Source organism: Crocodylus porosus, unplaced genomic scaffold (assembly GCF_001723895.1).
Source record: "Crocodylus porosus isolate Cpor-Errol unplaced genomic scaffold, CroPor_comp1, whole genome shotgun sequence".
Classification (NCBI taxonomy): Eukaryota; Metazoa; Chordata; order Crocodylia; family Crocodylidae; genus Crocodylus; species Crocodylus porosus.
Window position 1 is genome coordinate 18,598,897 of NW_017728925.1, and position 12,715 is coordinate 18,611,611.

Sequence of the window (12,715 nt, forward strand, 5' to 3'; positions counted from 1 at the left end):
TCGTTTTTTAAGACATAATGCTATTGCACACTTAATAGACTACAGCATAGTGTAAACATAACTTTTATATGCACTGGGAAACCAAAAAATTCGTGTGACTCGCTTTATTGCGATATTCGCTTTATTGCAGTGGTCTGGAACCAAACCCGCGATATCTCCGAGGTATGCCTGTATACCAACAGAACTGACGCATACGTTCAGAAACAAGAGCAATGAATTTAAAACATCACAAGACAAGCAGAAACCGAAAGGAACCAAAGAAGAGCCTGTAAAGTGAGAAACCACTCCTAGTTTGGAAGTACATGACGGCCAAGGGAAAACGGAAAGTGAGAACAAGCTCAAGAGGATTTGGAGAGGGGTGAAATGAGCAGAGCTCTTTGGAACAACAGAAGCAGAGGATGAGGAGACTGAACAACTTTTTGCTTTAAAAAGGGGGAGCTGGTGTATAACAACTGTCTGATCTTCATTCACCTCCAGTTGGGACCATCACCATCATTTCAGAGCTGGGAAGAGATCAAGTAACTTAGCCAAGATCGCAAGGGAGATGGAGCCAGGAACAAAAAAACTAAGGAATTCCAGCTTCATCACTCAAGCCCTCCTCAGTTACAGCACTGAAAAACATAATCAGCAAGGTCAATGATTTATTCATTTGCTGAAATGCAGACTGCAGAACATTTACAAACTTCAATGACTTCCTAAATTCACAATGCAAGAGTAATTCTCCTTCACCTCCACAAAGATGTCAAAGCAAAGATCATCATTAAAGGTACGAACTAAGCAAAAGAGCTCATTTCTGTTCCCAACCCAACTATAGTTACTACAGGACCCTGGATTAATAAGTCCCAGTGCTTCCCTTGCCTTTCTGGAAAATGGAGACCACATCTTACAGTGTCAGGGCTGCTGGAAATCATGCAGCTCAGTTCCATGAATCATCTCTGACTTTGGGCCTCTTCATAATACAACCTGCACACTGGACCCAAATGCCAGCAGAGCTGGCCTCCCTCAGAAACCATGTCATTACTATTTAGGTGCTCTGTGCTATGAAGTTAGGCTCAATCCCAACTCAGGCACCCCCTTTTTCTGTGAAAGCATACCTTTAATGTTAGGAAAGCATTTTGAGAGCCTCAGAGGAAAGGCATCCCACAAGTGTAAGGAATTACACCGCAAAGTAAATACATCAACTTAATGCTGTCTAATAGCATAACACTGCCCACAGATCTTTGGTCCTGTTTTAGAGTTCATAAGTTTTTCCACCCCAGTCTTAACTAGAACACAGAGAGATCAGCTCAATCAGCTGAACCGTGGCAATAGAAAATGGATTGTTTTTTATTTTATTGAAGACCACTTCTTGCAAGTAAATAACGAGTTGTACTGTGCCACTGGCAAAAATCCTCTTTGTTTGACACTTCTAGCCTGGCTTGGCAAACAAGGTGAATAACTCAATCTTCTGACATAATGGACAGCTCTCAACCACAGAAATGTCAATCTTCACAGTACCAAGTCTCTCAGTCTCCCCCAATCAGCTTTAAAATTATAAAATCTTTCGAAAAAAGGAAAACAGAGTAAGACACAAGTTATTCAGCCTAAACATACCATTCTGCAACACAGGAAACAGCACAAATTTAGCCAAACCACTGCTTCTTTCTAGCTCTTAAAGCAGGTGAGTGGCACAAGTTACAAAATTTTATTCTCATCTTCTGTTAAACATCCCACTAGGTTGGTAGAAGGGAGGTGGCACATACCTATGCTCATCTAACTCTATCCCAACTGTGCAGCTGGTCCAATAAAAAAAATATCACTCATAGAAATCTTTTCCATCAAGACATCCCAAATGCATAACATGGAACGCAGACATACAGCAGCCAACATCTCAGCAGCTAACAAGTGTACATCTTTGAGGAGATTAAGTTTGTAAAGAATGGAGCATAATGGGATTTTTGCTCTGAAGATTCATTGCCAGTTTTGATAGGTTCTTCCCTACAGTTTTACTATAAAGAAATGCAACAAGGATATGAGGTTAATCCCCAATAATGTTTTTGCTTTGTGTTTAAAAGGAATTTTGTATCACAGTAGCGATTTTGCATTGACGCCTATTGACATTAAGCTATTATCCACCTATTATTCTAAAAACACAGTAGAAGTTTGTATAGCTCTGGTTCAGAGGTGCAGTCTCTTGCCACATTAGACAATTAAGTCTAAAGTTTTATATCCATGTGCCAAGGATGCTTTTGTCAAAGCTGATTCATTTCCATATAATGCATTTCAACAACAACTAATCCAGCCTTACCTTTTTTTAGTACATGAATGTATTCAACTGTGTTTTATAGCTCATGCTCCAGCAATTTATCATCTTTATGAGACTGCGAGACAAGTGTTATCTCTCCTATTGACACACAAGCCTAGCTCCTACACCAACAATTTAAAAACCCCTAATCATCAATAAGATAGTAGTCCAAGGCCCAGCCTAAACAATCAAGTGTGGGATCCAATACAAAAATTAATAGGTACCATGCTCTGAACCTTCACTCCCCTCCTTTCCCATCCCTCTTCTCTCTCTCTGTGAAAGTGTTTTCAACTAGGAAGGGAAGATGGGGACAGTTTTGCCACTAAACCTTCCAGACCATGCAAGAAAGCCACAGAAATTGTACGGTTTATTTTAAGGACACAAATAAGTTTGAGCATTACCTATCTTGGTACAAGTCTACTATTATTATGACTATTTCAATAAAATGTATATAGATAAAAATTGGTTTGGTAATTTAATTAGATTAGAAGTGGAAGTCACTTAAAAAAAGTAAACTACTAAATCTTGGATTGAGCGTAAACCAAGCTTTGTAAAATACAGTGATTTTTAAAAAAAATTAAAAGTATTTCTCATCAGGTGAGATGACCATGCATTTCTGCTGTTGTTGGCTCTTAATGCCACATACACCCCACTCTACTGTTCAAGTCATTTTTAAAATAGAGCACATGGCTTGCAATCGCTCGGCTTTGCCCTTTTGTGCTCTAATGGCATTTCTTATTAATTATTTCTGATCTTCAGTGTTCACCCAAGGCTACTACTTAATGCTTTAGCAAACAGTGTAGTACACCATTGTACCTAACCTCTTTTGCAATGAACAAAAGCCATAAATTTACTTCAAGACAGCTTTTGTAGTTTGGTTAGATTCAAGGCTTTTAATTACTAACTAGGATTTGAGATTTTGCTCTTAGTACTTCTGAAAGGGGAAGAACAGCTGGGTCACACTTTATTAAAAATGTTGAGTACACATGCATTGCAGATGTAGCTCTTGTTCCCGATTGAAATAAACAACTGAACCACTGTTGTTCATGTGTACACATTAGACTAAATATTGTCAATTATATGCACATAAACTGTAGTGTAAGGCATCATTTGTTTTCTAATGAATAATCCTAGACTGTAGTCTGAAGATCTGCCAAAGCCCCCAGTTTAACCTACTATACTGCAATTTTTTTTTTAAGGAATCATCTTTCCCCTTGTTCCAATGCACTTTCAGGGAAAGATTTGTTAATGAGGTTTTTTAAAAATGTTTCTTTGTCATTAGAAATAGAGTCCATCCCAACAAACAGACGATATATTTGGATAAGACAAATATTTTGGGCATCTCAAGGTACTGACCAGAAGTTAGCCACCTATTACAAGTCAGGAAAACGCACTTAACATCTTGCATCAATTGCTGAAAGACTGCATGGACAAGAGCTATTTTTGGTGAAACCAGTGACTGCTTGCCAGTTGGGAAGACTGTTTAAAGTCAACCTGGGGTCTCCTACTCTCCAGGCTCCAAGCACTGGAGGATGCCAGGGAAACCTCCTCCATAATAATACCCAGGAGGAGAAACAGGAGGCTCAGAATAGGCCATGTGTGCTCCTCTCCCAGCTGGGGGCAAGGCTCTGCAATAGAGGCCAGCGAGTGTGGGAGGGAGTAGGGGACAGAACAGAGAAAATGGGACAAAAGGCCCATGCAAGTGTAGGCTTTGCCCACTCCATTCTCCTCACCGGGCCTCTCACCACCAGAAATCCTACTGTTTCCCTGACCGTCCCTGCATGGATTAGGGCACTAAATCCTTTCAAAGAAGTCACTAGAATCCTTTAAAAAAGTTTTCTAAATACTGCTGTAGCAAGAAAAAAGACAAGCTGTCAATAAAGGAGCCGAACCACACCATGCTAGCTGACTAGCCCAACTGTAATAATAGTGACGTACTCTGCTTAAACACCCATTCATGGGACAAACAGCCTCACCATAAGAATAACCCACCATGATACCGAAACTTAACTCGAGGTGCAAGCCAGCAGATGAAGTTTAGCCCCCCCCGCTATTTAAAGTCAGGTGAACAAGTACAACCCTAGGAAAATGAGTGAATTTGGCCCACTAGGCTCCGAACAGCTCAGTACACCAACTTCACTGAACAACAATCCATGAAGAGACACCCTGAAAACACATTTCTCCAGCCAACTAATTCCATGCTCGACAGTTACTTCTCAGCTAAATACTGCTCATGCAGCTCCTCTCACTTTGCATTGGAGAAATTTGTATAAGGCACAGATTTATAAGCCACCCCCACTTGCAGTTTGATCTGAACTCGGATTTCCCCATAGCCTCCTAATTGCTTGCCACAAATCGCCCGTGCAATGAAACATTTCCTATGACTGGTTACTTATAATTAGATATAAACAATTTTTCTCCTCTCAATTTTATAAAATATTTTAACTTATAAATAACGGATGCAAATATCAGGAAATGAATTTTTTTCCTACTGTTCTCAGTATCCATTGAAATATAAAATACTAGCAAGTTGCACAAATAGCTATGGCTTGATGCCGAAACAAGAGCAGATTGCCTTCATACTCTTACACTATGAGGCACATACATGCTGGAAGATGGGTCCAATAACAAACAAAAAACAAAAGACACATAGAAGTAAGAGGGGGTGGGAGGGCAATGTGAGCCTAAAAAAGATCCAAATGCTTTACACTGCAGGAAACTAGATATACCACACTTTAGCAAAGGAAAACTACAGGAAGAAGTCTTACTCCGATTAAAGTCTGCCTCTAAATATATCAAAGTCCTTATCTTAAGCTTTGTTTTACGTACAAAAAAAGCCAAATAATTTTCTTCATTCATCAAAGAATCCATTCCACCAAGAGCTGTATCCCAGTTGTTAGCTCCGAATAAGTACAAGAGAGTTACCTTTCTGAGTCACCCTGTCAGCATAAAAGGGAACATTTTTGGTAGAACCAGTGATTGTAATTTCCCACATTGTGTGATTGATTGTGTCCTACTCTCTAAAAGGCTGATTGGTTTCCTGGTGCCAGGAAAATGATTGATGAATATTTCAAGACGTGGGCCCCTCTTCCTGCTGGGTGTCCCTTTTACATACCTCTAACCAATCTGAAGGTTTTTCTGTTTAGCAATTTTCTTTAATATACCCTGATTTTCCAGAAGCAAAATACGGAATCTTAAAGGCCCGCGCTTTCTTGAGATACAGACAGATCAGCATAAAAAGCTGGTGCACAAACCAAAACAAGTCGAGAATCCTAAAACTACATCAGCTTGTAGTGACAAACTAACATGACAGGAACAAGATCAGTAAGAAAACTGAAACATAAATTAATTCATAAACCAGCAAGCAGTAGATTAAGACTGTGAAGATCCATAAGGCAATGGTTGCATCTCCTCCATGGACAGAGCTGACCACACTTCCAGGGCTCAAACAAACTGCAGTAACTCAAGATAAAATCCAATGATTTCACACTTGGATTGTGATTTAATATTGCATTGCCATTCCAAAGCACGCTCTCTCACAATTACAAAGTGTTCTTTACGAAAGCAAAACTGAAGACACAGCACAGACTACACGCTCATTCAATCCACTGCGATCTAGTAGCTCACTATACCATTTTCATCATATTGAAGGAGCAGAAGTGACTGTGGCTCTGTGCTCTGACATCCCATTTTTTACACAGACTTGGCGTCACCAGCACTGCCCTGCCCACGAGCTTTGTAAACCTGCCAGAGACAATGAATTACCTTGCTAAACAAGGTTCTTTGGCTAAATGTAATACTTTTATTAGACCAACTAAATAGTTGGAAAAATGTTTTTTTGCAAGCTTTCGCATACAAACACCCTTCTTCAGGCGCAGGGAGCATCTGAACAGTCCCTCACTAAACAGTTTTAAGAGGTTCCAAGAAAGCGCAATTCACTTCTTGTCCAAAGGCAGACTTAAATCTGGTTTTAAGAAAAAAAAAAAAAGGTAGATAGTTTTTCAGAATAAAGGTACATTCCTATAGAACAGGATCACATAATCAGATGATGTTATAGGATTTGGAGAGTGGACAGATAGTCATCCTCTTAAACCGCTGAAACAGTTTCCCAGAACTGTTTCTAGGTCTTAGTTGCTGCCTCTGGAAAAACTGGAAGCATTTTTTTTTCTAATTGCGTTTACCCTTGAGGAACTACAGGTGATTTTTAGATCGACTATCCTTCTAGAGTTAGCCAGGAAAGGGAAAGTTTAAACCCAGTAAGGAAGATGCTCTCTTCTTCTGCCCCTTTTCCCCTCCCTTATCACCTTCCCTGCCACCAAAAAACAGTAAAAGAAAAAAACTAAAGGAAGAACAGCACTTTGGCCTTCACTTATACCTTAAAAATAAATCTGAATGCTAACACTACTGCCAGCTTTTTCTAAATATCCTGATCTCAGAAACTTAGGGGTGAACACGCACAGCACACAGGAAAAATAGCCAATTTCCAGACTGTTGGTACAAGAGTGAAACACATGGAAGCTTAAAGGAACCTAAATCTAAGAGGATACCACGATCCTTTAAGCAAGCTTCAGTTATGTCACTACAGCCTTTTCATCACCCACGACAGAGGGGGTGATTCTGTAACTGTTAATTGTTATTTAGATAATGTGGCATTGGTTCTGCTTGCTCTTTTACTGTGGAGGAGTTCTACCTAGCAACTGCCGGGTGGAGTAATCCTCAGCTCCTGAGTGGAGCTCATTGCCTTGTACTGAAGACGTATTTAATTGGTAGTTTTGAAAATCCATGTTGGTGATGAGAAGAATAACCTGTCAGTACAAAGCTGCATTCCTTCCTAACAGGAACTTCCATCTCTGCATGCTTAATGCATGTTAATCACAACTGAAAATTATGTGCTTTTAAGTATGAAGTTTTCTGTTCCAGAAACATTATTACCAAAGATGATCGTTAACCCAAGGAACAGAAAGTATGCCATTAAGAAGTTCACCACACATTCCAACTGATTCCAAATTAAAATGAAACATTTGTAGACATGAGTAATCAAGAATCCAGCTGCTTTCACCAAACTATGCAGTGTAAAAACAAGTTTGGAAAGTCAAGCTTCATCCCTTTTAACTGACTAGGCTAAACTGCTTGTGATACATGGATGATGCAGAAAGCCAGAGCTTGATACAAATTCTGCTATCTAAGCCCATTTCTTTATTTTAAGTACCTCTCCTTATAGCCCTAGGCCTAAAAATTGCTGTTCTCACCATTTGGGAGCTGCTTCCAATTTTCACTTCTGAAAGGGTTGTGGGGGGGGGGGTTGGTCAATTCACGTGCCAGCCAGCAAACCAAAGTTATACAGTAAATGATGAAAGGATACTACATCACTATGTTGTAGTACTACCTGCCTAATTATTCAGCAAAAATAACTAAGTCTACAGCTATAGAGAGATGAAGGTAAATTGCAAGAGGATACGCATGCTAAGGTTACTGATAACATAGAGCCTTTAAGCATTTTAGACGTACAAGAACTCAACGCAGCACCTAAATGCAACTGCTTTTACAGCAAAACAGTGGCCCCTGAAAGAGTTTACAGCAATACTACATGCTCATATAAGATAAACCATGAAGAATGAAATACCCAACTACAGCAACAATTTAGGCGGAAAGAATCCAATTACTTAAGAGAGTTAAAGAAAATAACCCAAGTCACCTTACCACCCCAACACTTATTAAAATCATCACTGCATATTTAAGAAAAGAAAAATCACAAGTGATCAGGAGCTAAACTTAGTTTTTCATAGGAATGAACAAGAAATAAAAGATCCACCTAGTAACTGATCAAGTAGAAAAGAATAGGTTTTAAACTCAGAATTAGTGCGTGTCAGTGTATGTAAGCTTTTATGCACATATCACAGGCATTAATCAAATGTGTAATCCCAACAAACTCCCCAGGATTATCAACAAAAGCAAGGTACAATAATAATCAATAGCTTGCAAGATCAAGCCCAGACAGTAAAGGGGAAAAGTCTAGTAACAGCAGTAGGATTTGGAAGTTATTCTCAATCTAAGTTGATACAAATTTCTGGTTGCACCCCCCCCCCAAAAAAAAACCCTACCTCCCCACCCTTTTTCCATTAGAGCAACTTACAAATTGAGGTTCTCTTGCAAACTACACACAAAAGCCAAGTTAAATCACTACACTTCTTAATGATAATCCCTAATGATCAAGGATTCAGTATTAGTGTTTTGTTGAAATCATCTGCTAATACATCAAGGAAAGGTATCTACAGAAAAAAGGAAAAAACTATTTGGCAATCTTACATGACTGATGCGCTTCATAGAATTTGTCTCTGCACCTAACTAATACGTTTAGCTATGCCTGAAGGGACGCTTACAAATCTTTCAGCGGTATGAATCACCTGAGCCAACTAAAAATTAGCTGATGATGCAATTCTGGTCAATAAAATTCGTAAGACTGCTCTTTTTTCGGCAAGGCTAACAAAGCCCTCAAAAATTACAAACTAGCCTAAAAAATGTGTAAGAGAGACTGGTTAAAACAAACAAAACTTTTAGAAATATCTTCATAGATTGCAAAGGCATTAAGACTGGAAGGGACCTCGCGAGATCATCGGGTCCAGCCCCCTGGGAGAACTCAAGTCACTGACTGTGTCAAGTTTTTCACTCTAGTCACAAAGGTTAGATTTTTTTTTTTTTTTTTTTTTAAATCAAGCATGACTCCAGGATCTGAAACTTAAAAAAAGAAAATAGAAGAAAACCCCAAAGTTAGGCCTGAAGACTTGGCAACTGAAACACAAAGTACCAGCCAAATGAAATGTAAACACCCCCAGTTTTGACAAGACCCCACTGCTGTCTGTTTTCCCACTAGCAGAAACTAGTGGATCACCCACTAGTTGATCCATCAGTGGTGTAACAGGAATGAACAACACCAGGCAGAATACAATCTCATTCTCGAGAACAGAAATATATACTGATACTGCCATCTGTGGTTTCTGCTTGAATAGCTTCTGTGGTTTAATATAACAGGAAGCACCGTTGCGATCAAGTCCCGAGGGCTTCACAGTACTAAGATATACTTACAAGGACATGTAAAAATATGCCATGTGAGCTTTGTAAGACAGATATCCTTACCAAGGCAAGAATACCACAGCAGCTTGTCTTCAGTCTGGCATAGAAATTTGGTGGGAGGAGGTTATTCTGGGGGGTTGGTGGTGTTTTTTTGGGAGAAGGGGGGTTAAAATACACCACTTCTTGTTTCTGAAATTGACTTTAGAGCTCTTTCCCATCAAGTCTATCTAAACGGGGTCTACAGGATGACTATTGCTATGAAGCACTGACCAGAAGTTTATTGCTCCAGTAACAAGTAGTCCACGCTTTCAGCAGAAAAAGAACTGGAATGTGAGAGTATTTAGGAGAGTTAGGTGCCTAATCCCCACTAATTTCAAAACGATACAGATGCCACACCTTTGAAAATCCTGGTCTATCTTTTTGAAGACGAGTTCTCTACAGCCAAAATATACAAGACCATAGTTCAATAACAACCCTTGCCTGGAAAAGGGGATAAAAATACTCATTCTGCCTCAGCTGTCAGCAACACTTTTTTTTTTTAAAGCCATATAGAAACAGTCACTTAAACTCCAAAACCCATCCAATTAGATAACTGAAAAAAATATTAAGATGGAAGCCAAACTTTACAGGGCTCACCCACATACACTAATTTCCCTCCTCAATTAACTTGCCAAAGTGATCACCACTATGGCTTAAGGGCTCAAAAGAAGGATCAAAAGGGTAGTTTAATACAGCTGCAGGGAAAGAATGTGCTGCAGCTCACCAGCAACCATCTGATGAAATCCTGAACCAGTCCTTTATGTAAATGACTGTTAATTAGAACTACCAGATTACACTGCTAAAGGCTTTATTTAAATAATCAGTTTATCAACAGGATAAACTGTTCTCATCCTTAGAGAATGCTGTTTTCAACTAGTTTCTGTTTTACATCACAATCAAACACATTTATAGGGTTAAGCCATTGCTTCATAAACTGTTGACAAACCTGCACAGGACACCCCCAAAAAATGAATTTAAAATAACATTGGCCTTTAACACACACTTACAGGTTATTTCCCTACAATGAAGAACATCTTATGGTGGATTTCTCAGTGCTTTGCTTAGAAGGAATACCTATATAAACTAAAGGCATTTTGAAGTGCAAATGATTGTGATATGTTGCTCACAACATGTTTCTACTGAATCTCTATTTCCGCTTTTGCTCACTGGGGCAGAACCATCCATGACACAGAATTAAAAGCAAATTACCAAAGCTGAACCCGAGTGCTGGGAGGAAGGCAGAAAACCAACAGGCACAGACCGTCCACCTTCATATCCTCAACTCAAGGATAACCAGAAGGATGAAAAGCGGTTGTATTGCTAGCTATGACTGTCATATTTCTCATTCCATTCCCAATTCCCACAGCAGCGTTCTTGCATCACGTCTGCTTTCTCAGCAAGAAAACCACCCACATTCAACAAGCAAATCGGATCTGGTTAAAATAACATTGTAACGTCTTGTTTATTCAGAGACCCTGGGAATAGCACAGCTGCCACTGGACCACTGCAGTTTTTTGGCTTCCTCCCTCCCTCCTCCCCACCAAAATATCAGAGAAAAATTTGAGAAAGTAAATGAAGATCGAACTAAGGTCTCAGTGAATTTCCTCCGATAAATAAACACTCCCTCAAAAACGCAGAAGTCAAGCATTCCTAAAACCACCTCGCTGCGCACAAGGTGGATTTTCCACAAAAACGACAGGAGTCAAAAGGGGGGGTTTATTTGCATGATCCACTACTATTCCCCCTACTCTAAAACTTTCATGCAAACAGTTGCTCACCTATTTGACAACTCATTCCTTGAATTTTGGTTTTAGTCAACATTTGACAGCGTTCCAATACATAAACCCATCAGTTTTCAAAACAGAACGTAAAAAGAAAAATGTCTCGATTGATCTCAGCTAAACGCCTAAGAACAGCCCTCAGAAACCATTTGAAAATGAAGGAACTTTAAAATGTTAATTTGAGCTTACAGTCAGGCTCTGCCCTTCTTGTAGCCAGAGCACAAATTTAAGTAACAGCAATTCGTGAAAACCCTTATGCATTGTCCTCACTGGAGGAGAAGACAATGCCAGCCAAAATGCCTTTAAAATTGTTTTTTATAAATGGTTTCTCAGCAAAATTTTAAAGCAAGTACACCACAATCTAATGATTTAAAAAAACATGTTTCTAACACGATCATTGTCATCATATGGTTCTCTTCCAATACCAAACGCTTCAGCTCTCCAAATGTTTAAAAATGCTGGTGTTTCAGGAAACGCAGCAATACAAGAATTCATTTTACCCATTCCCTTGGTCATTTACACGAGGGCAAGAAAACAATCCAAGTCATAAGAAGAAAAAAATCACTGACTGTCTTTCAAGTTCCTACATATGGAAATGACCTGCTCTTTCGAGAGTTGTAGCTTCAATTGCAATTGCTTCACTGGAATAATAAAACCCGTACCTCTGTACTGAAGTGGCTGCGCTTACTGAAGATGTTAATTAAATTATGCAAATTTTAATAGGTTACCACAGTAACAAGCTATAGGGACTCGATTCCTCTATTTTGCTAAACCTTCCCTAGCAATCCTGCTGAAATGGTTATCGGTATTTCCCCCTGACCCAACATAAAAAGCAACACTCTGCTTCCTTTTGTTTCGCGAGAGGACGAAGCGACCGCGTTGGAAACCAAGCCATTAATTTGGGAACGGTGTCAACCGTTACACGACGTGTGGAAATACCGAGCTGCTTCCTTTCCCTCCGCTGTTTGCAGATATCCCCAAATGTTTACAGAAGTGACAAGTCAATAATCTCTCCCCTTCCTCCCCCTCCTGCCGCAGGATTTCGAGAGACCGAAGGTCGACCTGTGTCTCGATGCCCCCGCCGGCGTTTCACGTTTCGGTGATGGGGTTTGGTTGGTTTCCCCCACAAACTAAAAAGTAATGGGTCGTTACATCGTCCCGCCAAAGTGGTGCCGGGCTGGACGCGTGACCCCGACCCGGCTGTCGCCGGGCTGTCCGCACGGTCTGTCACAAGCCAGAGACGCAGCAGGGCAGCGCGGTCGGGCACGTCGCAGCGTTACGGGGGAGCAATGGTGCACGCTGTGGTGTCACAGGGGGGCAATTGTGCACGGAGACGTGTCACGGGACGTGTCCCGCGTGTGTGAACGGAGCCGTGGCGCGCAGGTTTAGTTTGGGGGGGCTGCGGGCCCCCCCCGGTTTGAGGCACAGCCCCGAGAGCCCCCGGGGGCAGGTGCACGGGGCAAGGCGGCCCGGGGGCCGCGGGGCAGAGCCGGGCGGGCACGTACCGTTGCGGGGCGGCCCCGGGCCGGGCCCTGGCGGC

At 40.7% G+C, this 12,715-nt stretch overlaps 1 protein-coding gene across 2 annotated transcripts in view; it reads right to left on the minus strand.

The window, feature by feature from the left end:
* Positions 1 to 12,709, minus strand: part of NR6A1 (nuclear receptor subfamily 6 group A member 1) — a 150,955-nt gene extending 138,246 nt beyond the window's left edge. For both annotated transcript variants that reach the window (XM_019541026.1, XM_019541024.1), the window contains exon 1: positions 12,681 to 12,709. The gene's annotated coding sequence lies outside the window, so the exon portion shown is untranslated. The remainder of the gene's footprint in view (positions 1 to 12,680) is intronic.
* Positions 12,710 to 12,715: the final 6 nt, after the last annotated feature.